This window comes from Bufo bufo, chromosome 9 (assembly GCF_905171765.1).
Source record: "Bufo bufo chromosome 9, aBufBuf1.1, whole genome shotgun sequence".
In the NCBI taxonomy this organism is placed as follows: Eukaryota; Metazoa; Chordata; class Amphibia; order Anura; family Bufonidae; genus Bufo; species Bufo bufo.
This window is the reverse complement of record NC_053397.1, coordinates 204,843,624-204,871,097: the sequence shown is the minus strand read 5'-3', so window position 1 is coordinate 204,871,097 and position 27,474 is coordinate 204,843,624. Positions and strand designations below refer to the sequence as shown.

At 44.3% G+C, this 27,474-nt stretch overlaps 1 pseudogene; it reads left to right on the top strand.

Annotated features, from left to right (window-relative positions):
- Positions 1–26,217, top strand: LOC120979038 (annotated as a pseudogene).
- Positions 26,218–27,474: the final 1,257 nt, after the last annotated feature.

The window sequence follows — 27,474 nt, the reverse complement described above, 5'->3', positions numbered from 1 at the left end:
CTCCTCCTCCTCTGTGCAATGTCCTGTGAACCCGCCTGGATCTTCCTCCAGTGTGACAATCCTGACATATGTAGCAGAGCTCAGGCTGCGTCCTGGACATGTCACCCCCTGTATTCTTTGGGCTGTTCTCACTGAGTGTGTGGTCCTGGGCGGTCTGGCTCTGCCTCCTGTATGTGCTGGTGAAAGCCTGGAAGCTCTACCTGAAGAGGAGGCAGCTTCTTAAAGCCTACAGCCCATTTGAAGGTCCCAAGCGTCACTGGCTGTTCGGCAATGCCCATGAGGTAAGACTGAGGTGTGCCATGTAGAGGGTTCTGCACTGTTACGGGTTCACATTTGGAGCTACTTTACTGAAAATATCAGCACGTACCAATTGTTCCCTTATCAGTACGGACTCTGTACCTTGCTTCTTTTCATTGTCGCATGTCCTTTTATTTTCTACAGTGTAAGGCCTCATGCACACGACCGTGCCGTTTTTTGCGGTCCGCAATTTGCAGAACGGAACGGGCGGCCCATTGTAGAAATGCCTATTCTTTACCGCAAAACGGATAAGAATAGGACATGCTATATTTTGCGGCCTCATTGAAGTGAATGAGTCCGCACTCGAGCCGCATAAAATGCGGACCACAACAAAGGTCGTGTGCATGAGGCCTAAGACCCTTCATTGTTGTCAGGATGTTGGGGGGGTCTATGCAATATCTTAATTGTAGGGTCAGCCTGCAGTCCTCATTGTGGACACTTTTCCAGAGATCCCAGTGACGGACTGAACGCCAAGGGGGTCCTTTGCTTTGAAAAGTCCTGGTTTAGTAAAACAAATATTTTCGGTAATCTGAAAACTACCATCCGGGTTGTATGAATTTTCCTTAAAAACTGCATTTCCCCTTTAAGCAATTTTCAAATATTTTTCCGGTCAGCGCTGGGAGTAATCGGAGAGATAATCCTGATAAACACGATATTAGTGCCAATTCTAGCTTTGTTCCTGCATATGCTACGGGACTCTCCTGGGTCCTTCGCAAGCACTCACTAATTATACACTTTCAAAAAATAAAAAAAGTTCTGTAAATCCATTTTCCTATACCCTATTAGAGGGAGGTCCGCCATTCAGGTCCTCATCTAACAGCCAGAGGGGACAGCATCTATAAATAGTGTCCCTTGCTTTGGAGGACCCAATACCACAATGCATTTTACTGAAAGACCATTAGAACAGCGTAATGGGTAATTTCACCTGTGGAGGCGCTGTGGGGAAATTGGACGTGTGCTTTGTTCCCCTGCATTGATCACAATGAATTATGAATTCAAGCAGCGGGACATCATGTGATTTACATCATTAGATACTGTTTGAAGGGTTGGCTAATAAAAGTGAATGGTATAAAATAAAAGAATCCCCCGCCACTCCAGCGCTGCCACTACGGTAGTTCCTGATGGTCTCAATCACTGGCCTCAGCAGTCATGTACTATAAATACAAGGATCACCACTGAGGCCAGTGATTGGCTGCAGCAGTCATGTGAATGCAGGATCGGCAGGGACCACCAGACGGGCAATGCTGCAGTTATGGGGGATTTTCGGAATAATGTTTTGTTTTTTTACATTTTCTTAAAAGCCCAGACAACCTCTTTAATAAAAACAGGATTTCCAAAGATGACATATACATAGGCCAGGGGCGTACATAGAGAAGTAAGGGCCCCATAGCAAGGATCAAACCCGGCCCCCCACACAGGACAGAAGAGTTTTTGCCTAAACCCTTTTTTAATGACCCTTGGGCCATTTTTTTTTTACTGCCTTTAGATCAGGGGTCAGCAACCTCCGGCACTCCAGGTGTTTGTGAAACTACATCTCCCATCATGCACACTTGCTTGGCTGTTCTCTAAACTCCCACACAAGTGGAAGGAGCATGCTGGGAGTTGTAGTTTCACAACAGCTGGAGTGCCAAAGGTTGCTGATCCCTGCTTTAGAGGGTAGAGTCCAGACTAAGTTTTCACCCCCAGTAGAAGAGGGGATGATCCCAACTGGGCCCCCTCCTGCCCTGGGCCCCATAGCAGTCGCATGGTCTGCCGCTATGGTAGTTACGCCTCTGACCTAGACCCTTAGACATCTATGAGTGCAATATGGCCTTTATACTGAATCTTTAGATCTGGACTTTGAGCTCTTTTTATGGCTCTTAGGATGTTTTCATCCTCATAATATGTCTGTGTTGTGGGTTGTAAAGCACTTAATAAAATGGGTTTTTTTTCCACTTTCACCTACTTTTAGTTTATTTTGAAGACTTATCTTTTCTTGATTGTGCCTTCAACTGTTCCTTATTTTTCTTTTTATTATTTGTTTTTTTTACAAAAATCCCATTGATTTCGCCCCTAGGTCACTACATTGACTGCCTTGGTGGAAGGAATGAAAGAACGTTGTCTACTGTCATAGCTAAATTCTAGGGTGGACAATTCGATTGTGTGTCCAAGGGCCTCTACAACCTTAGGGGCCTCCAACTCCACCTAACCTGTCCAAGCAATTCTTCCAGTGGGGTTCAGCATTTTCTAGTTCCTCCCTTGGCAGTCACTATTATCCAGTACTCTCAGCCTCTGACACCACCAATTCCCAGAAAAAAAAGTATTCCCTGATGGTTGTTTAGTGACCCTATCCAACAGAGAAGAGGTGTTGCATGCTTGCTCCCGAGTCGCCAGCTTGGCTGTCTCCAGAACTCCAGTTGATATTAGTGAATAAGGCCACATGTGGGGTAACCTCCTATACTGTATGTTGCTGCAATTAGGAGGGCCAGGTAAAGTTTGTCTCCCAGAGCTGGAATCCAGTCCTATGTATAGCAAAAGTATTGGGGGTAGTGTCAGTTAAGGGGGTCTTCCCTTGTGATGTCTGATCATCTGACCACGTTGGCCACCTTCTGTGCTCATGTCTTGTCCACAGTGTTAGACAAGGCAGAGGTGCTTGTTGGTGCCTCAACCTGGATACCCCAGCTATGCCTTGGTTGGAGAACACGAGGCTAAGCTGCAATACTACATACAGCCTACAGACAGGGTGGCACTGTTTCCGGGAGAAAGCAAACTTTTTTTTTTTACTTTCATAAAAACTCCTACCTTAGGCTACATTCACATCTGCAATGTGAACTTCGGCAGCCTGATCCATCAGAGGAACAGACGGCGTAGCTGGATAGGGCCATGCACTGCCTGATCCCCATTGACTACAATAGGATCCAGTGGGGATCCAGCCAAGTTGAAAGGTTGGCTTTCAACTTGACAAAAGGTCTTGCATGCACGACTCTTCTGCTCGGCTGAAAAACTGCATTTATGCCCGAAAGTGGCCGGATCCCCATTGGATCGCATTGTAGTAAATGGGAATTTGGTGATACACGGCCCTATCTGGTTATGCTGGAAATGGTGAACTCCGGCAGAGGAACAGACTTTGCAGATGTGAACAAAGCTTTACGTGTATATTTGCCGATTTGAAACTCTTTATTTCATCCTTAGTTCCATGGGGACGGCAAGGACCTGGACGTTATACTTCGTTACGCTGAACAATACCCGTACGCCTATCCATTGTGGCTGGGAAATTTCTTTGCATCACTGACTATATGCCACCCAGATTATGCAAAGGCCATCCTGTCCAGACAGGGTAAGACTATGGGTGCATGACCCTTCTGATGTATTTTATTATACTTTTATTGATTTATAGCAAACTGAGCCACATTGCTTGAGGAGCAAATAAAAGATGAGCATTTATAACTCATATCTTTGTGGCACAGTCCTTGGTGATCATGTATTATGAATCTCACAATGAGGCCAATACCTGCATTACCTATCTAGTGCTTCTGCTCAAGTCAAAGGAAAGGGCCACCTTTCACCATTTGGTTCATCTAAAAGGAAAACTGAAAGAACTTTGGAAGCAGTCCTTTTGTTCTCAGCTGCTATGCAGACCTACAGTACAGACCAAAAGTTTGGACACACCTTCTCATTCAAAGGGTTTTCTTTATTTTCATGACTATGAAAATTGTAGATTCACACTGAAGGCATCAAAACTATGAATTAACACATGTGGAATTATATACATAAAAAACAAGTGGGAAACAACTGAAAATATGTCATATTCTAGGTTCTTCAAAGTAGCCACCTTTTGCTTTGATTACTGCTTTGCACACTCTTGGCATTCTCTTGATGAGCTTCAAGAGGTAGTCCCCTGAAATGGTTTTCACTTCACAGGTGTGCCCTGTCAGGTTTAATAAGTGGGATTTCTTGCCTTATAAATGGGGTTGGGACAATCAGTTGCGTTGAGGAGAAGTCAGGTGGATACACAGCTGATAGTCCTACTGAATAGACTGTTAGAATTTGTATTATGGCAAGAAAAAAGCAGCTAAGTAAAGAAAAACGAGTGGCCATCATTACTTTAAGAAATGAAGGTCAGTCAGTCAGCCGAAAAATTGGGAAAACTTTGAAAGTATGGGCTATTTGACCATGAAGGAGAGTGATGGGGTGCTGCACCAGATGACCTGGCCTCCACAGTCACCGGACCTGAACCCAATCGAGATGGTTTGGGGTGAGCTGGACCGCAGAGTGAAGGCAAAAGGGCCAACAAGTGCTAAGCATCTCTGGGAACTCCTTCAAGACTGTTGGAAGACCATTTCAGGGAACTACCTCTTGAAGCTCATCAAGAGAATGCCAAGAGTGTGCAAAGCAGTAATCAAAGCAAAAGGTGGCTACTTTGAAGAACCTAGAATATGACATATTTTCAGTTGTTTCCCACTTGTTTGTTATGTATATAATTCCACATGTGTTAATTCATAGTTTTGATGCCTTCATAGTCATGAAAATAAAGAAAACTCTTTCAATGAGAAGGTGTGTCCAAACTTTTGGTCTGTACTGTATGTGTTTCCAGAGTAACAGACTGCAAATATCCCTGTGTAGTCTGAACCTGCAGTTCCCAAATTATTACTAACCTATCCATCACATTAGCAAATGTAAAGGACTGATGGAAGATGCAGGATCGGACTACACAGGATTTGTTTGTAGTCTGTTACTATGGAGACACAATTAGGCCCCTTTCACACGGGCGAGTTTTCCATGCGGGTGCAATGCGGGAGGTGAACGCATTGCACCCGCACTGAATCCGGACCCATTCATTTCTATGGGGCTGTGCACATGAGCGGTGATTTTCACGCATCACTTGTGCGTTGCGTAAAAATCGCAGCAATCTCTATATTGTGCGTTTTTCACATAACGCAGGCCCCATAGAAGTGAATGGGGCTGAGTGAAAATCGTAAGCATCCGCAAGCAAGTGCGATTTTCCCGCACGGTTGCTAAGAGACGATCGGGATGGGGACCCGATCTTTATTATATTCCCTTATAACATGGTTATAAGGGAAAATAATAGCATTCCTAATACAGAATGCTGAGTAACAGAATGCTGAGTAACTTAGAGATGTAGTGGTTAAAAAATAAATACAAAATTTAACTCACATCATCAACTTGTTCGCGCAGCCCGGCTTCTCTTCTTTCTTCTTCTTTTATGACCTGGGAGGAAAAAGACCTTTGGTGACATCACTGCGCTCATCACATGGTCCATCACCATGGTGATGGGCCATGTGATGGCTCCGCGCTCATCACATGATCCATCACCATGGTGATGGACCGTGTGATGAGCGCAGTGACGTCATTAAAGGTCCTTTTCCTCCCAGGTCATCAAAGAAGAATAAAAAAGAGAAGTCGGGCTGCGCGAACAAGTGGATGAGGTGAGTTTAATTGTTTAATGTTTTAGTTTTTAACCCCTCCATCCCTAATTTACTTAGCATTCTGTATTAAGAATGCTATTATTTCCCCTTATAACCATATTAAAATAATAAAATTTACACAACACTGATCCCAAACCCGAACTTCTGTGAAGAAGTCCGGGTTCGGGTCTGGGTACCAAACATGCCGATTTTTCTCACGCGCTTGCAAAACGCATTAAAACAACGCTTTGCACTCACGCTGAAAAATCACGCATTTTCCCGCAACACACCTGCATCCTATCCAGCCCTCACACGCGACGTCCGTGTGAAAGAGGCCTCATACTTTTTTTTAAAATGAAGACTATTTGCTTCACTCCATTTTAAATGCAAGTAATAATGTGAAGAGATATGTATGTATTATCTTATTATTGGTAAGTAATAATAATAGCTGTGTCCTTCTCATCAGTTATAAATACCAGATGGGTTCAGGCCTGATTGCTTGTGTGATAAATGTTTTTGGATGGAATACCCCTTTAAAACTTTCCAATATGTCAGGTTTATCCATTACTGGATCACTGTGAAGCATTTATCTTCCTTGAACATATAAAATACTGAATGTGGTAATGTAATATCTTCTTCTTCTCCAGATCCAAAGGATAATTTTGGATACTACTTTATTACTCCATGGATTGGTATGTCATTTGGAACACTAAACATGTCTGTAGATAAACGGTGCTGATGTCAGCAACCTCTAGTGACAGGCTTCATGTCTATGAACTCCATTACATTACTTCCAGCCATGATATTGGCATAAATAGTCCAATGTCTGCTTAAGGCCTCATGCACACGACCGTGGTGTGTTTTGCAGTCCGCAAATCGCAGATCCGCAAAACACTGATGGCGTCCGTGCGGAACGGCAAGGACAGCCTTTCAATATAAATGCCTATTCTTGATCCGCAAAGCGCGGACAAGAATAGGACATGTTATATTTTTTTAGCGGGGCCACGGAACGGAGCAACGGATGCGGACAGCACACGGAGTGCTGTCCGCATCTTTTGCGGCGCCATTGAAGTCAATGGGGCCGCATCCGAGCCGCCAAAACGGCGGCTTGGAAACGGACCAAAACAACGGCCGTGTGCATGAGGCCTAACAGTAAGGTAACTACAAGGCATCTAGGACTGATCCAGAATTATAGCCTGTATTATAATCCAGAGCTGTATTCACAATTCTGCCACCTTCAGAGCTGCAATCCCTCAACAGATCTGTGTAGCTCCATATCAGTACCCATAGTTTTAGGAAATATGGAATGCCTTAAAAAATTGCTATTTATTCTTTCACACATCCATGCCTATTATGATATCCATGACAAAATGGTCAGTGGAAGATGTCTGTGATGGATACGTGTTTGGTCAGTGTGACCATTTTTTGCCCTCGGTGTGTCAATCATAGTGATGGTGAGCAGCAGGGGCAATATTCGAATTTGTGATATTTTGCTAATATTTTGTAGAATATTCATCATATATTTGCAAATTCTAGAATTCGCGATTATTTTCTTGATTCAGAAAATCGGCAATGTAATATTCGCGTAATGCGCGCCACAATACAGGCGTGGATCACTTTTGCCACATTTTTCAAGCTGCTAGCAGTTTCCTGAGACTGGAGAAAATGGTCGGCACGGCAGAACAGTAAAAATGGCTTTATATGCAGATAGAGCGCTCCAATGTATCCACGATTGCGCTAATTGGCACTAATGATGCGAATATTTTGGCGCAATACGTGAAACTTCATATTTTAGCAGGTCTGACTACATATTAGTGATTGGTGCACTAAGTATTGTTGTGACATCACAGCACTATGTCTGTAGCATGTATGTATGGACAGCAGAACCTATCACACTACCTAACACCCTGCACTGGAACCTATCAGCTCCACTATATCAGGATATAACCTACACTGACTATCTCCCACTAACTATCTGTATTATATATATAAGCTATCTAACTATCTAATGTAATGAGTGGAAAGCACAGAGCACAGCAATGTCACTGCTCTCTCTCTCAGAACTTTAAAAAACTGCAAAAAAATGGCTGCTGGGGAGGTTCTTATATAGTAAGGGGCAGGCAGCTTTCCTATTGGTTGCTAGGGATGTTGCTAAGCTCAGACAAAGACATTGCAGCCTTCTCATTGGCCCACAAGCAAGAAGCAGGGAGGGATCATGGGTTCAGATGAAAAAAAAACTAGAATATTCGAAAAAACGAATATATATCACTATATTCTAAATATTCACGAATTCTCGAAGTGCCGATATTCGCGATTAATATTCACGATTCGAATATTCGCGCCCAACACTAGTTAATCATATTCCATGTACACTATTCAAAATTGGCTTCCAGCCCATCTCCTACCTGTTCATGGGCCCATAGTCTCTAATGTGCGAGAGGAATCTGTCATCATGGACAAAAATAGGGCGTGCTCCATGGTGTCACCACAGAGCAACGGTCCGTGGAAAACTACTGATGTTTGAATGCACACATTAAAGGGGTCGTCTCACTTCAGTAAATGGCATTTATCATGTAGAGAAAGTTAATACAAGGCACTTACTAATGTACTGGGATTCTCCATATTGCTTCCTTTGCTGGCTGGATTCATTTTTCCATCACATTATACACTGCTCGTTTCCATGGTTACAGACCACCCTGCCATCCATCAGTGGTGGTCGGTGCTTGCACAATATAGGAAAAAGCACTAGCTTATGTGGTCTCCCACGGTGCCTAACGCTTTTGCCTATAGTGTGTAATCACGACCACCACGGATGGATGGCAGGGTGGTCTGTAACCATGGAAACGAGCAGTGTATAATGTGATGGAAAAATGAATCCAGCCAGCAAAGGAGGCAATATGGACAATCACAATACATTAGTAAGTGCCTTGTATTAATTTTCTCTACATGATAAATGCCATTTACTGAAGTGACACAACCCCTTTAAAGTCAATTGGTGCATTGGCGGTCTGTGGAGACTACGAACAGCACATGTCCATAAGTCACTGACGCGTGAAAGAGGCGTTAAGTTAAATTCATACTCCAAATCCTGATGGAAAGCATTTTTCTTTTAGGGAAGGGGTTGCTGGTGTTATCAGGACAGAAGTGGTTTCAACACCGCCGGCTGCTGACCCCGGGATTTCATTATGATGTTCTGAAGCCGTATGTCAAGCTGATGTCCGACTGCGTCACGGTCATGCTGGTAATTATAAAACTATATACATATAAAAAGTACAGAGAAGATTTGGGGGAATTTCACCTATTTGGGTCAATTTCATGGTGTAAAAAAACTTTTTAGGGAGTGTTCACATTTTATTTTCCGTCTTTCTGATCCAAAAACAGGATCCTGTAAAAAAAAAAAAAGATCCTGTGCATTATTTAGGGCCAATTCCGTGGGATTTCGTGTCCGTGACTCTGCACCGCAAAAGATAGGACATGTCCTATCTTTTGCCTTATCTTGCAGATCGTGGACCCATTCAAGTCAATGGATCTGCACAGCAATATGGGATTCGTACGGCCAGCGCCCTTGCATTGCAGACCACTATTTGCGGTCCGCAGCCCGGGCATGGAGCCCTTATGTTTGTGTGAAGGAGTCCTTATGTTTTTTTTTGTTGTTGTTTTTTATTTTTTTTGACGGATCAGAAGTACCAAAAATAAAACGGAGATGTGAACTCTCCCTAAGTCTCTTTCTGCATTTCAAAATGGGTGTGAAAATGATGGGGCAGGGATTTATGGAAAGCGGTGGGCCTCATGAGAAATTCACACAAATAATATTGAAGCCAGATTTATGAGCAAGCATAGAATTTGATTTCCAGTGCAAGGACAGGCAAAACGGACCTAGTTTATTAGGAAACTTTACTTATCTTACTCCAATGTATTTTAGTTTACATGGCCTGATGGAGCAAGCGATTGTTCCTTCCCGACAATCGCCCGCTTGGTGATGATGCATTTACAGGCCACAGTCTCCTCCACAGTATAGGGAGGAGTGATCGCTAATGCCATCATCTCATACAGCTAAGGATGTTCAGACAGAACAATCTGCTGCCAACAAATTATAATTTAGGTGACGGCACTAACAATTGTATTGTACGATGACTGAGCGTTTTGCGCGTTCATCTGGTAATCAGTGGCACCTTTAAATGGGAAGATTATGGCAAATAAGCGTTCCTAAGACCCAAACATCGGGCAGAGTGGAGGGGCTGGAGCATCTCCTCCATTGTCTTCAGTTCTGCAATCCTAATATCTTCTCATTGTTTTAGGACAAATGGGAACGTCTGGTCCCCAAAGATAACCCTGTGGAGCTTTTCCATCACGTCAGCCTCATGACCCTGGACACCATCATGAAATGCGCCTTCAGCTACCAGAGCAACTGCCAGATGGACAGGTAATTTATAGAGAAAAGGGTCCGCGAAGATTGCTGTCAGCGACGGACTGAAGTTCCTTGGGCCCACCATAGGAAATGAATCTGAGGTCCACCCTCTATGTATATAGGACCTTAAGGGCCCTTTGTTATTAGGGGTCCATTATTGTCAGAGCTTGGGACCTCCGGGAGGATACTCTGGTGGGCCAGTCCGACCCTGATTGCCAGTAATACCTGGGATGTAATACCGGGATATTTGTTAAACCCATGCTTCTTGCAGGTGGGACCAAAGAAAATCAGAAAAAGACTTATTGATGGGCAGAGCCGAGGGATTTTCATCATCTGTAGATGTGTAGAGAATGGGCTGCACGTACTGTATCTCTCCAGATGTCTGCTACAATGTATCAGACTGTATAGCTCACAGAGCATTGTCTGGACTGGATACAATTGTATCTAGCTTTCAACTGAGAGCAGGACTACCTATGGACAGGTTTACTGCCTTTGAATGTAAAGAAAAGTATTCTCATTCATTGAAAGCAAATACACACCACATCTTGAAAATGATAGAAACTGAAACACATAAGCCGATTTCACACTGGCGTTTACTCGTTCCGGCAGCGGTTTTTGTCCGGCCGCCTCTTGGCATATTTGCAGTGCTGCGGCCGGATCTACGCCGCTCCCCATTATAGTGAATGAGGCTGGGTGGACTTCCGGCAGCACATGCATCTACACTGTAGTACGGATTCCCCTGCCAGAACGAGTAAATGCCAGTGTGAAAGTAGCCTTAGGGTACTTTCACACTAGCATTAGAAGAATCCGGCAGGCAGTTCAGTTCCCGGAAACTGCCTGCCGGATCCGGAAATCCATATGCAAACGGAGATCATTTGTTTCTGGATCTGCATGCGGATCCGTCTGACAAATGCATTGCCAGATCCGTCTCTCCAGTGTCATCCGGAATAACGGATCCGGTATATTTTTTTCCCACATTTTTAAAGGTCTGCGTCTGCGCAGACCGGAAAACCGGATCCGTCAATGCGGCAATTTCCTAAACACTTGGTACCGGATCCGGCATTAATACATTTCAATGGAAATTAATGCCGGCAAGTGTTCCAGAATTTTGGCCGGAGAAAATACCGCAGCATGCTGCGGTATTTTCTCCGGCCAAATACAGTAAAAGGGACGGAACGGAAGACATCCGGATGCATACTGAACGGATTGCTTTCCATTCAGAATGCATTAGGACAAAACTGAAGCGCTTTTTTCCTGTATTGAGCCCCTAGGACGGAACTCAATACCAGAAAACTTTAACGCTAGTGTGAAAGTAGCTCAAGTCCAAAGTTCTGACTCGTCTTTATAGCTTTGCTGTGCCCTTTTCTAGACTGTGTGCCAGAAAATAAAATCTACGCCAGCTATGAGCTAGCATCGATATGAGCTACAATCTATGAGTAGGTTATAGTAAATGTATTGGGGGCTGACTAGCCCCCAGCCCTCCACAAATATGGTGTCCGCCATAATTTTAAACTTTTTTAGGTAATAAAAGTGGTGGAAATCCCTTGAGAGATCCACCCCAAAAGTATATTAGAAAGTTGTAAAACTTTCCATTTATATTACTTACACAGGGCAAAGGAGGGAAAAGCAATCAAATAGTAAAAGCAACATTATTTACCTATTAGATCGAGTGCCTTCTGCTCTGGTTCTCCCTACTTTGTGTACCTGGCTGCAGCGATGATATCACATCATCAACATGTGACCACTGCAGCCAATCACTGGCCTCAATGTTTTTTTTCTGTACAACCCCTATAACCACCTCAGCCCCCAGTGCTTAAACACCCTGAAAGACCAGGCCACTTTTTACACTTCTGACCTACACTACTTTCACCGTTTATTGCTCGGTCATGCAACTTACCACCCAAATTAATTTTACCTCCTTTTCTTCTCACTAATAGAGCTTTCATTTGGTGGTATTTCATTGCTGCTGACATTTTTACTTTTTTTGTTATTAATCGAAATTTAACGATTTTTTTGCAAAAAAATGACATTTTTCACTTTCAGTTGTAAAATTTTGCAAAAAAAACGACATCCATATATAAATTTTGCTCTAAATTTATTGTTCTACATGTCTTTGATAAAAAAAAATGTTTGGGTAAAAAAAAAATGGTTTGGGTAAAAGTTATAGCGTTTACAAACTATGGTACAAAAATGTGAATTTCCGCTTTTTGCAGCAGCTCTGACTTTCTGAGCACCTGTCATGTTTCCTGAGGTTCTACAATGCCCAGACAGTACAAACACCCCACAAATGACCCCATTTCGGAAAGTAGACACCCTAAGGTATTCGCTGATGGGCATAGTGAGTTCATAGAACTTTTTATTTTTTGTCACAAGTTAGCGGAAAATGATGATTTTTTTTTTGATTTTTTTTTTTCTTACAAAGTCTCATATTCCACTAACTTGTGACAAAAAATAAAAAATTCTAGGAACTCGCCATGCCCCTCACGGAATACCTTGGGGTGTCTTCTTTCCAAAATGGGGTCAATTGTGGGGTAGTTATACTGCCCTGGCATTCTAGGGGCCCAAATGTGTGGTAAGGAGTTTGAAATCAAATTCTGTAAAAAATGGCCAGTGAAATCCGAAAGGTGCTCTTTGGAATATGGGCCCCTTTGCCCACCTAGGCTGCAAAAAAATGTCACACATCTGGTATCTCCGTATTCAGGAGAAGTTGGGGAATGTGTTTTGGGGTGTCATTTTACATATACCCATGCTGGGTGAGAGAAATATCTTGGCAAAAGACAACTTTTACCATTTTTTTATACAAAGTTGGCATTTGACCAAGATATTTATCTCACCCAGCATGGGTATATGTAAAATGACACCCCAAAACACATTCCCCAACTTCTCCTGAATATGGAGATACCAGATGTGTGACACTTTTTTGCAGCCTAGGTGGGCAAAGGGGCCCATATTCCAAAGAGCACCTTTCGGATTTCACTGGTCATTTTTTACAGAATTTGATATCAAACTCCTTACCACACATTTGGGCCCCTAGAATGCCAGGGCAGTATAACTACCCCACAAGTGACCCCATTTTGGAAAGAAGACACCCCAAGGTATTCCGTGAGGGGCATGGCGAGTTCCTAGAATTTTTTATTTTTTGTCACAAGTTAGTGGAAAATTATGATTTTTTTTTTTTTTCTTACAAAGTCTTATATTCCACTAACTTGTGACAATAAATAAAAAATTCTAGGAACTCGCCATGCCCCTCACGGAATACCTTGGGGTGTCTTCTTTCCAAAATGGGGTCACTTGTGGGGTAGTTATACTGCCCTGGCATTTTCCAGGGGCCCTAATGTGTGGTAAGTAGGTAAATGACCTGTGAAATCCTAAAGGTGCTCTTTGGAATATGGGCCCCTTTGCCCACCTAGGCTGCAAAAAAGTGTCACACATGTGGTATCTCCGTATTCAGGAGAAGTTGGGGAATGTGTTTTGGGGTGTCATTTTACATATACCCATGCTGGGTGAGATAAATATCTTGGTCAAATGCCAACTTTGTATAAAAAAATGGTAAAAGTTGTCATTTGCCAAGATATTTCTCTCACCCAGCATGGGTATATGTAAAATGACACCCCAAAACACATTCCCCAACTTCTCCTGAATACGGAGATACCAGATGTGTGACACTTTTTTGCAGCCTAGGTGGGCAAAGGGGCCCATATTCCAAAGAGCACCTTTCGGATTTCACTGGCCATTTTTTACAGAATTTGATTTCAAACTCCTTACCACACATTTGGGCCCCTAGAATGCCAGGGCAATATAACTACCCAACAAGTGACCCCATTTTGGAAAGAAGACACCCCAAGGTATTCCGTGAGGGGCATGGCGAGTTCCTAGAATTTTTTATTTTTTGTCACAAGTTAGTGGAATATGAGACTTTGTAAGAAAAATAAAAAATAAAAAAAATCATCATTTTCCACTAACTTGTGACAAAAAATAAAAAATTCTAGGAACTCGCCATGCCCCTTACGGAATACCTTGGGGTGTCTTCTTTCCAAAATGGGGTCACTTGTGGGGTAGTTATACTGCCCTGGCATTTTCCAGGGGCCCTAATGTGTGGTAAGTAGGTAAATGACCTGTGAAATCCTAAAGGTGCTCTTTGGAATATGGGCCCCTTTGCCCACCTAGGCTGCAAAAAAGTGTCACACATGTGGTATCGCCGTATTCAGGAGAAGTTGGGGAATGTGTTTTGGGGTGTCATTTTACATATACCCATGCTGGGTGAGAGAAATATCTTGGCAAAAGACAACTTTTACCATTTTTTTTATACAAAGTTGGCATTTGACCAAGATATTTCTCTCACCCAGCATGGGTATATGTAAAATGACACCCCAAAACACATTCCCCAACTTCTCCTGAGTACGGCGATACCAGATGTGTGACACTTTTTTGCAGCCTAGGTGGGCAAAGGTGCCCAAATTCCTTTTAGGAGGGTATTTTTAGACATTTGGATACCAGACTTCTTCTCACGCTTTGGGGCCCCTAGAATGCCAGGGCAGTATAAATACCCCACATGTGACCCCATTTTGGAAAGAAGACACCCCAAGGTATTCAATGAGGGGCATGGCGAGTTCATAGAAATTTATTTTTTTTGGCACAAGTTAGCGGAAATTGATATTTTTTATTTTTTTCTCACAAAGTCTCCCTTTCCGCTAACTTGGGACAAAAATTTCAATCTTTCATGGACTCAATATGCCCCTCACGGAATACCTGGGGGTGTCTTCTTTCCGAAATGGGGTCACATGTGGGGTATTTATACTGCCCTGGCATTCTAGGGGCCCTAAAGCGTGAGAAGAAGTCTGGAATATAAATGTCTAAAAATTTTTACGCATTTGGATTCCGTGAGGGGTATGGTGAGTTCATGTGAGATTTTATTTTTTGACACAAGTTAGTGGAATATGAGACTTTGTAAGAAAAAATAATAATAATTCCGCTAACTTGGGCCAAAAAAATGTCTGAATGGAGCCTTACAGAGGGGTGATCAATGACAGGGGGGTGATCAATGACAGGGGGGTGATCAATGACAGGGGGGGTGATCAATGACAGGGGGATGATCAATGACAGGGGGGTGATCAGGGAGTCTATATGGGGTGATCACCCCCCTGTCATTGATCACTCCCCTGTAAGGCTCCATTCAGATGTCCGTATGTGTTTTGCGGATCCAATCCATGTATCCGTGGATCCTTAAAAATCATACGGACATCTGAATGCAGCCTGACAGGGGGGTGATCAATGACAGGGGGGTAATCAATGACAGGGGGGTGATCAGGGAGTCTATATGGGGTGATCACCCCCCCTGTAAGGCTCCATTCAGACGTCCGTATGCGTTTTGCGGATCCGATCCATCTATCAGTGGATCTGTAAAAATCATGCGGACATCTGAATGGAGCTTTACAGGGGGTTGATCAATGACAGGGGGGTAATCAATGACAGGGGGGTAATCAATGACAGGGGGGTGATCAGGGAGTCTATATGGGGTGATCACCACAGTCATTGATCACGCCCCTGTAAGGCTCCATTCAGACGTCCGTATGCGTTTTGCGGATCCGATCCATCTATCAGTGGATCCGTAAAAATCATGCGGACATCTGAATGGAGCTTTACAGGGGGTTATCAATGACAGGGGGGTGATCAGGGAGTCTATATGGGGGGATCACCTCCGTCATTGATCACTCCCCTGTAAGGCTGCATTCAGACGTCCGTATGTGTTTTGCGGATCCAATCCATCTATCAGTGGATCCGTAAAATTCATACGGACCTCTGAATGGAGCCTTACAGGGGGTTATCAATGACAGGGGGGTGATCAGGGAGTCTATATGGGGTGATCACCTCCGTCATTGATCACTCCCCTGTAAGGCTGCATTCAGACGTCCGTATGTGTTTTGCGGATCCAATCCATCTATCAGTGGATCCGTAAAATTCATACGGACCTCTGAATGCAGCCTTACAGGGGGTTATCAATGACAGGGGGGTAATCAATGACAGGGGGGTGATCAGGGAGTCTATATGGGGTGATCAGGGGTGATCAGGGGTGATCAAGGGTGAATAAGGGGTTAATAAGTGACAGGGGGGGGGGTGTAGTGTAGTGGTGCTTGGTGCAACATATTACTGAGCTACCTGTGTCCTCTGGTGGTCGATCCAAACAAAGGGGACCACCAGAGGACCAGGTAGCAGGTATATTAGACGCTGTTATCAAAACAGCGTCTAATATACCTGTTAGGGGTTAAAAAAAACACATCTCCAGCCTGCCAGCGAACGATCGCCGCTGGCAGGCTGGAGATCAACTCTCTTACCTTCCGTTCCTGTGAGCGCGCGCGCCTGTGTGCGCGCGTTCACAGGAAATCTCGCGTCTCGCGAGATGACGCGTATATGCGTGATTGTGCGCAGCGCTGCCACCTCCGGAACGCGAATCTGCGTTAGGCGGTCCGGAGGTGGTTAAAGCAGGGGAGCAAAAAACTCTTCTCATATGAACAGGCAAAGTGCAAGGGTTAAAAAAAAGACTCACCTGTCGCTGGCACTTCGATTCCAGTGCTATGCTCCTTTCTCCTCCTTCTCAGGTTTCTTCTGAACTAGAAGTGTGACATGCTGTCTACATTTCTGTCACCACTGCCGACCAATCAATTGCACCACCGGTAATTTGTGCAGGCAAAGCATGTGACCGATGAGGACATTGATTTGCTGGCAACGTTGATGTCCATGTAGATGGCCTATCACATATCCGGTCCAGCGGGGACCAGAAGTGGAGGAATAGGGAATTCAGAGCAGAAACCCCTGCCGGTGACAGGGGAGACTTTTTTTTTTCAAAACCCCGCTCCCTGCCTGCACAAATAAGAAGGGTTTTCCAGTCTTGGAGAACCTATTAAGGTCAATGGCTGGTAAGCTGAAGGACCATTGATGGTGACCAATGAATTGGCCGAAAAAATCCATTGTAGTTAATGTCCTCATATAACATGGTGTGAGGAATATGGATTAATATTTACTGTCAGCCATGTCCTCACACCCCCATTTGCTGACAGATAGCGGAGGTAGTGAACTCCACAGGAGGGCCCTGCTTCAAAGCCCCAGCCCTGATTGTCATCTGATGCACCTCTTGGCATGTTCAGTGTACATGCAAAATTAGTTTCCCCCCCCCCCCAGCTATCTGAGTGTCGCAAACCGGATACATATTTGTGTCCCGGTGGCCACGAGGTACGTTCCCATGGTCTTTGTTTAATGGGACGAGGTCAGGGTAGGGAGATAGCCATATCTCTCCATAGAAACCACATAACGGTACCAGGTTTGGGCTCTACTTGTAGCCGGAACCCAGGCAGGTCCATTGGTCCCAGAACCATCTCCCTGTGACCCTCTGGTCTGGAGCTATTAACCCTAAAGGGTTTTGTGGGTCATTTGCTGCCAGCCCAGAAGAGGGGGAGTGGACCCCTCCCTGAGGCCGGGAGGGGAGGGGCTGGCTACAGGTTAAAAGTCTGGTGCCAGCAAGTAGGCGGTCTTTCTCTGAAGAGGGGTCACATCCTACAAATGTGTTTAGAGGGACCCAGGAAATAGCTGAGATCACGGCCCTTCATGTGGACTCCAGCAAAGAACATCTCAAAGAAACTTTCATCTTACCCGGTAACTGACTTTTACACTGCTTAACCCTGTTGTAACCATATAACCTGTATCTGTAACCTCAGACCACTGTATATATTGTCTGTGTATATTGTGTTAGATCTAGTGTGCCCATACGGCGATTAAATCTATAATTTAATCTTGTGCTATCTTGTATCTCGATCACGAATCCCCACGTCCGTGTTTTGGCCTAGTCATAAGCTACCGCGGGTTGGTTTCTGACCCTATATAATCCCTTTAGCGGACCGGGCTTATATCAAACGAGAACTGGTGGCAGATACGGGCTGAGGAGGCGCTGTTTCACTGCGGCAGTGAAAAGGCTCTCTCAGCTTGTTGCCTCTCTGTGCCCACGTGGACAGGAGGTGTGTGTAAGCTATACCAACCTGAAGTTACCAACCTGAGGTTAGTATAGCTTACTTTTAACCTGTAGCCAGCCCCTCCCCTTCCGGCCTCAGGGAGGGGTCCACTCCCCCTCTTCTGGGCTGGCAGCAAATGACCCACAAAACCCTTTAGGGTTCATAGCTCCAGACCAGAGGGTCACAGGGAGATGGTTCTGGGACCAATGGACCTGCCTGGGTTCCGGCTACAAGTAGAGCCCAAACCTGGTACCGTTATGTGGTTTCTATGGGGAGATATGGATATCTCCCTACCCTGACCTCGTCCCATTAAACAAAGACCATGGGAACGCACCTCGTGGCCACCGGGACACAAATATGTATCCGGTTTGCGCCTGCGATGGCCAGGCGGTTTATAATTCCTTATGAAAGGTAGGTGCCAACATGTCTGGGAGGTCTCATTGATCCTGGGCAAGGGCGGATACCCCATGCTGGGGGTTTTCCTGCAGGATTCAGCTTGGCTCCAAACTGGTGGATGTGAGGTGTGACCTTCTCCTTGAAGCCTGGACCCCCTGGGGGTTTTCTTCCTTGCCAACTGACACTCAGATAGCTGGGGGGGTGGAAACTAATTTTGCATGTACACTGAACATGCCAAGAGGTGCATCAGATGACAATCAGGGCTGGGGCTTTGAAGCAGGGCCCTCCTGTGGAGTTCACTACCTCCGCTATCTGTCAGCAAATGGGGGTGTGAGGACATGTCTGACAGTAAATATTAATCCATATTCCTCACACATGGTGACAGTAAAAAAAAAAAAAAAAAACTCTTTAGGGCAACCTCTCAGAGAACGCTTGATTATATTAGGGTGCACTCAAACTCACTGTCTGTTTTTTCCTCTCAGTGAGAGCGCTTACATCAAAGCTGTTTATGATCTCTCCTACCTGGTGGACTTCAGATTTGTCTGTTTACCCTATCATAATGACCTCATCTTTTACCTGAGCCCTCATGGATTCCGTTTTCGAAGAGCACTGAGAGTAGCGCATGAACACACAGGTGAGTCTGATGCCCTCTAATATGATAGATAATGGATGGTGATTAGAAGTCACCAGGGTCTCCTGGGTAATTACTTCTCGTGGTCCTTAAATTATTCCTTTCTTCTACGACTCTCAGGTAAAGTAATTAAAGAGAGGAAACAGTCCCTCAAGGAAGATACAGAGCTGGAGAAGATCCAGAAGAAACGACACTTGGATTTCCTCGATATTCTCCTCTGTGCTAAGGTGGGGAAAATATATCATTATTAGCTTTATCATAATTATAGTGGTTAGTAAGGAGCCCATGATGACCTCTAATGCTTGGGAGCCCAGGTCACCTTCAGTGACTACTTGTTGTAACATCTTCCTAAACTAGAAAGATGGTTGATCAGCACTGAACCTTGTAAGTACCTTATCGATGCTATGTCCTTATTGCATTATTGAATTTGAGTGGAAATCTGTTTATTGTCTGAAGAAAGGGTGAATGTACATCCTGAAACGCGTTATAACATTGTAATAAAGAAGCAGATATTATCCTGCGTCTCTTTGGATGTTTGGGTACCAGTGCAGACACTTCTTTTCCACTCAAATTCATTGCTGGAAGGTCTTCCAGAGGTTGCCCTGGACTGCAGCGGACCCGTATCACCTCTCATTTTCAGGCTCTAAGAGAATAGCGCCTATCAGCACAACTAACGTGAGCACCTAATTTAATACTTTTCATGGCATTATGTTCAAGCAGGAACGTTACTGCTCGATGAGGCGCTCCTTCTCCTTTTATTGTTTAATCCAGTTTATAGCATCATTATTTTACAGGATGAAAATGGTCAGGGTCTATCTGATGAAGATCTGCAGGCTGAGGTGGACACGTTCATGTTTGAAGGGCACGATACAACAGCCAGTGGCGTCTCCTGGATATTATACTGCTTGGCTAAATACCCTGAGCATCAGGAGAAATGCCGGGAGGAGATCGGAAAAGTTCTGGAGAAGAGGAGAACAGTAGAATGGTGAGAACATGGTGTGCTACAGGACCATTCAATTTTTAACCCTCATTTAACCCTTAAAGGGCTTGCCTGGGTTGTAGGTATTGGAGACCAAGGTTATCAGTAGAGATGAGCGAGGTTTGGAAAACTTTGATTTGGCTGCTTCACAAATTTGACAAAGCATTTCTTTGAGCATTTGTGAGCCAATGACCTGGAATGACGATTGCGCTGCCCCCCCCCCCCCTTCCCGTCATTGATAAGAAATTGGGGCTTTTCAGGGGTTAATCAGTGAAAAAAAGACCTTAATTTGAGCGCAAAGAGGCCGCCGCGGCCAACGAGATTGAGGATCCCGCGCGTGATGACCTCATCATGCTGGCTGGCGTGGTGAAGTCATACGTCACCACGCCAGGGATCTTCAATCAAGATTGGCCACAGCGGCCTCTTCGTGCTGAAACGGATGAGGTGAGTGTGATTTTTTTTTTAACCGCCATTTCAAGGAAACTTGATTCATTACCATGAAGCACAAGCTAATCAAATTTTCTTTGAAATTCGGATCGAAGTCCACTTCGGATACTTTGTTCATCACTAGTCATCAGTATCAGATCGGTGGGGGTCCAACACTCAGCACAGCTTAGCAAGGCGCATCATGTAGATATATATATATATATATATATACCGTATATGCAGTTTTTGGTGGAATAGATCATCAATGTTTTTGCTTTTATGATGCCAGGGAGGACCTGAGTAAGCTGCCCTACACCACCATGTGTATTAAGGAGAGCATGCGCCTCTACCCGCCCGTACCAGGGGTGGCTCGTGAACTTAAAGAACCAATCACCTTCTGTGATGGCCGCAGGCTGCCCAAAGGTCAGTGACATTGACATTTCTCTGATCCAACATCTCCCAAATGCAATAGTAAAATGATTTCCATGCACAAACCTTAGAGATACATGATGCCCGTGTGAACTGTCTTTGTACTTTCTTTGCAGGTGCTGACGTTCTCATCAGTATTTATGCCATAAACCGCTGCTCCAGTGTCTGGGAGAATCCAGAGGTAAGTGTACGGTTCATTCATTGCTTTCCCTATAGTATTACATGGTGGACATTCAGATGAATGCCCGTCTATGTAATATAAGGAAGGATTGCGTCCACCAGAACGGGACTGCCTGCAGCTACCACTCCTCATATAGAGGACCTCCAAAATTTGGCCAATATGCCAATAATAGGCTCAGCATGAACACTGCCCCCCAGAGGCCAAGGTGTGAAAATACATGACCTTGCAACAAATTATGGTATGAATCAAATTTCTAATATTTTATTCAACAGAAATGGCACAAAATGTGTTATTTTCCAAATAAATTGCAAAGTATTATAATGTCCCATCAAGTGCGGAAAAACGTGGACATTCAGGAGCTCGAATATTCATTGTATTGTATTACAGTTACCCTTATAAAGGAGGAAGTGTACTGTAACTAAGTTTACTCATTTTTATTTCTGTTTAGGTTTTCGACCCCCTTAGGTTTTCTCCAGAAAATACCTCCAATAGGCACCCCCATGCCTTCCTGCCCTTCTCTGCCGGAGGAAGGTAAAGCACTTTCTACCATCAGAGCGACATCTTTTATAGTATTATTATTCTTTATACATTATAGGGAAGGGAAAGCAGATTTGCAATTCCTATGTCTCTCCACCCTGACCATGCTGTCTGCATTAGAGATGAGCAAAACTGTATTCAAAATTTGATTCGGCTGCTTCGCCTAATTTTAAAAAAATTCGCTTTGTGACTAAATACTTTCTTTGTAAGTAGTGGGCGCAATGACAGATGCCGCCCCCGTCATTGTACCCCTCAGATGCCGCGTTCATAGGTGAAAAATAAATAAATATTAAATCATACCTCATCCATTTTTTCTCACGATGGACCGGCCGCCACCATCTTGATTGAGATCTAGCACAAAATCTCGCGCGTCCTTTGATGACATCATCACGTCGGCCGGCGTGGTGACGTCGTATGTCACTGCGCACGGGATTTCGCCCGAGGTCTTCAAGCAAGATGGCAGCTGGCCCGTTGCGAGCAAATGGATGAGCTAAGAGTTATTTTTTTTTAATTTGTTTTGAAAATCGATTCAGTACCATGAAGCACAAGGAAATTCAGCTTCACGGAAAATCAAATTTTCCCTGAAATTCGGATCGAAGTCCACTTTGTGGACTTTGATTCACTCAACATTAGTCTGCATCCGTATGTCTGTTCCGCAGCTCCGCAAAAACGATAGAACATGTCCTATTGTTGTCAGCAAAATGGACAAGAATAGGCATGACAATGGGTCTACAAAAAAAAAAAAAAGTCCATATAGTACTTACAGGGAACATGTCACATTGGACATGCAGGCTGTTCTGCCAGCATGACATTGATATGTAGTGATTGACAGATGCACGCTTATACAGGAAAGAGTGTCGATCACTGATTAGGAACACCTAGTGGTTTCCTAAGCACAGTTCTGACCAGGCTGAACTACTGACAGCAGTAGGTCGGGACCAGCAGCACAAAAATAACTTTTTCTCATTAGGAGTGCTGTGAATATCCAGTTTTATTCTGCCAGATTCTAGTCTTTAAAGGAATTGTGCCACCTCAGACATTGGTGGCATATGTTATGTCACCAGTGTCAGACAGGTGCACATCCCAGAGATGGGACTTGTATAGGAGTTCTGAAAATAGCCGAGCGAGGGCGCTTAGCTATTTTCGGAAGTCCCTTAGAAAGGAATGGAGAGCGCAGCGCCCAACCGCAACCGCCACTCCATTCACCTTTATGAGACTGCCAGAAACAGCTGAGCTCAGCTATTTTCAGAACTCCACTAAGAATGGCGGGCGGCTGTGCATGAGTAACCATTTACTGTTCACTTTAGGGGTCCCATTCTATAGGTAGGTACAGGTCCGTAGTGACATAGCTATAAGCCACCAATGTCTGAGATTAAATATTCCTTTTAAAGGGGTTGTGTCACTTCAGCAAATTGCATTTATCATGTAGAGAAGGTTAATACAAGGCACTTACTAATGTATTGTGATTGTCCATATTGCACCCTTAGCTGCTTAATTCATTTTTCCATCACATCATACACTGCTCATGTCCAGGGGTTACAGCCACTGCTGCAGCGCAGATACGAGGTAGCTGGAATGGGAGCTGCTGCGCATGCGTACCTAAATGCGATCCCACGGTCCCTGCCACCAGAAAAGCTGGTGCTTTTTCTTACAGTGTTTAAGCACGACCACCGCTGCTGAATTTCAGGGTGGTCATAACCATGGAAATGACCAGTGTATAATGTGATGGAAAAATTAATCAAGCCAGCAAAGGAGGCAATATGGACAATCACAATACATTAGTAAGTGCCTTGTATTCACTTTCTCTACATTATAAATGGCATTTGCTGAAGTGACACAACCAATTTGCGTCCAGTGGAGGTGGAGCTTCACTTTGAAGTTCTCAATGCAATGAGCCATTTCACAGCCCCTCCCCTGTTCTCTAAGTGACAGCTTTAGCATCCAATCAGGAGACCAGCACAGCTGTGACTCAGAGCAGAGAGCACTTTACACTGAAGCTCCACCTCCACTGGACTTTTAAAGTAGACTTTGGCAGAACAAAACTTCATATTCACAATACTCCTTTTAATAAAAGCTCCACAAAAGCTATGTTTATACTGTTCTCCGCAGCCCCTACTTAGTGCTGTCAGCAGTTTAGCATGGTCAAAACTGCTGACAGATTTAATTGAAATTAATAGATCACAAGTTATACAGAGTCTTTTCCCACAAAACTATACATCAATCTGATTAGCATCATACTAGCAGGGTTGCCAGAATTTTTCTTTTTTCTGGACAACCTATCCCAAAATTACGGGCAGCCGACATTTTTTACAGACAGATTGGAAAACCATAATGAATGATAAAGATTATGCCCCCTTGCAGACGAGCGTTCCTCCCGCAGCGAGTCCACATCGCAGCATCCGGCCTGACCTCCCAGCACTGATGGGATTCACATAGTATTATATTGATTTATGATGCTATGCAACCCTTAGGTCCCTTTCACACGGGCGAGAATTCCGCGCGGGTGCAATGCATGAGGTGAACGCATTGCACTCGCACTGAATCCGGACCCATTCATTTCTATGGGGCTGTGCACATGAGCGGTGATGTTCACGCATCACTTGAGCGTTGCGTGAAAATCACAGCATGTTCTATATTCTGCGTTTTTCACACAACACAGGCCCCATAGAAATGAATGGGGATGCGTGAAAATCGCAAGCATCCGCAAGCAAGTGCGGATGCAATGCGATTTTCACGCATGGTTGCTAGGAGATGATGTTAGTAAATTGATAAAAGTCAATTTACTGTATTATTTTCCCTTATAACATGGTTATAAGGGAAAATAAAAGCATTCTTAATACAGAATGCTTACTAAAATGTTGCTTGAGGGGTTAAAAATAAATAAATTAACTCACCTCATCCTCTTGTTTGCGCAGCCGGCATCGTCTTCTTTCTTCATCTTTCAGGACCTGCAAAAGGACCTTCGATGACGTAATTGCGTTGACCACATGGTGAGCTGAGCGCGGTGACGTCAGCGCAGGTCCTGCTGAGTGAAGATAGAAGATCCTTCTATCTTCATTCAGCAGGACCTGCGCTGACGTCACCGCGCTCACCACATGGATTAAGTCATCAAAGGCCCTTTTGTAGGTCCTGAAAGATGAAGAAAGAAGACGATGCCGGCTGCGCAAACAAGAGGATGAGGTGAGTTAATTTATTTATTTTTAACCCCTCAAGCAACATTTTAGTAAGCATTCTGTATTAAGAATGCTATTATTTTCCCTTATAACAGAACACCGAACCCAAACCTGAACTTCAGTGAAGAAGTCCGGGTTCGGGTCTGGGTACCACATTCAGTTTTTTATCAAGCGCGTGCAAAATGCATTGCACTCGCGCGGAAAAAACTGAACCACGCAACGCAATCTCAGTCAAAACTGACTGAAATTGCGTGCGCACTCGCGCGGGTTTCCCGCAATGCACACGCGACGCATCCGGAGCAAATCCGGGACGCCTATGTGAAAGAGGCCTTACAGTTCTGGAATGTATTGGATAACACTGGCAGCATTATATATTACCAACAGCATCAAAAGAATCATGGACATATTTTATTTTTTCATGGACGCAGTAAAAAAGTTGCTTATTTTTACAGACTGTCCAGAATTTTCTGGATGGTTGGCAACACTGGATACTAGTCCAATACACATAGACTAGTTGTAGCTGTGCCTGTAGAGCAGCGTCTCACATGGAAGTCCCCATATAGCAGTGTCAAACATCTGGAAATACTTCCGAACACATATAGCAGTGTCCTGCACCATTATGTCATGGGCATAGTAGCTGCTATGGTGGGAGAAGGATGTCACTCAAGTGCAGGATCATAAATATCAATTGACTTTACAAATCCCGATTTACTATGCCACTTTTGGTCAATGCATTACACATACGCCTCTGCTGCCTATGGCATTTAGGCTAAAAAGTGGGAAAAAAATGGTTGTTACCCATATACTGTAAGTGATCGGACCGGTTGGCATGGATGGCACTCCATTTTTCTTTGCACCAGTTTTTCTTTAACGAGCCGCACTGTGTGTTCTCTCTCTCGCAGGAACTGCATTGGGCAGAATTTTGCGATGAATGAAATGAAAGTCGCCATTGCCCTGACTTTACAGAGGTTTGAACTGCACACAGTCCCCGGGAAAGAACCATTAACACAACCCCAGTTAGTTTTACGCTCCGTGAACGGAATATACCTCAATCTGAAGAAGATAGACAAGATGTGACAAGATGAAAAAGATCTGACGATGCGATAACGCAAGCCTATTGGCCAATGCAAAAAAAAAGTTACGGAAATCTTCATAATTGTTAATAATTGTATCCCGCGTATATTTCTACACGGACGCAATCCTCTTCTTTACATAATCTCCCAATGGCAAGTAATTAATTAACCAGTCCAAAAATATGGTGCCACCCATTTTCATAGCTCATCCTCATCCCCTTCAATGGAGCTGAGCTGCAGTACCAGATAAAACCCAAGTATGGGTGCGGTGCTGATTTTGCAAGAAAGGCTGGCTGGCAAATTCTGGCTATTCTCAGCTATTCTATGGCTGAGATCAGATTACGGCGGCCACAACTGGTCAGGGTTTGCAGAACTTGCCTAGTGGAGTTTGCTACATAGTAGTGAATGAAAGCTAAGGAAATGATATAGTGCTGCAGTTTTCCCACCGATTTGCGGTAAAATTGTCAGTTGACATGGTTTTTGGCCACTATATGGCTGCACTTTGGTGCCTTGTGGTTGTACCCTTAGGCCCCTTTCACACGAGCGAGTTCCACGCATTGGACTTGCAGCATGTGTCTGCGGCAGCTTCCATACTGACCTCCCAGCACTGACGGGTCGCATAGCATTATATTGATTTATGATGCTATGTAACACTTACAGTCCTGGAATGTATTGTATAACACTGGCATAATGCTGTCAGTGTTATACAATACATTCCAGAGCTGTAAGGGTTACATAGCATCATAAGTCAATATAATACTATGTGACCCCATCAGTGCTGGGAGGTCAGTATGGGAGCTGCCGCAGACACCAGACACACGCTGTGAGTTCAATGCGTTAAAATCACTCCTATGAAAGCGGCCTTAGGGTTTAGACTACCTTCACACTAGCGTTTTGGCTTTCCGTTTGTGAGATCCGTCATGGATGGGCTCTGACAAATAGTCCAAAACGGATCAGTTTTGCCCTAATGCATTCTAAATGGAAAAGGATCCGCTCAGAACGCATCAGTTTGCCTCCGATCAGCCACCATTCCGCTCTGGAGGTGGACACCAAAACACCGCCTGACGAAGCGGAGCCAAACGGATCCGTCCTGACACACAACGTAAGTCAATAGGGACGGATCAGTTTTCTCTGACACAATAGAAAACGGATCCGTCCCCCATTGACTTTCAATGGTGTTCATGACGGATCCGTCATAGTTATAGAAGACATAACCGGATCCGTTCATGACGGATGCGTGCGGTTGTATTATTGTAACGGAGGCGTTTTTGCCGATCCATGACGGATCCGCATAAAACACGAATGTGAAAGTAGCCTTAGTAATGCAATAAAAACAGGGAGCAGTATTTGTAAGGCCAGGTTCTTTTGATCCATCAGAAGAGCAGAAAAATAAAAAAACACAGATCCTTTATTTTTTCTCCCTTCTAAAATAATGTATCTCTGACAGGACTGACCAGGGGCGCACCACCAATGAGGCCAGGTGAGACGATCGCCTCAGGCAGCACCAGGTAGGGGCAAGAGGGGGGCAGCCGAAGGGCC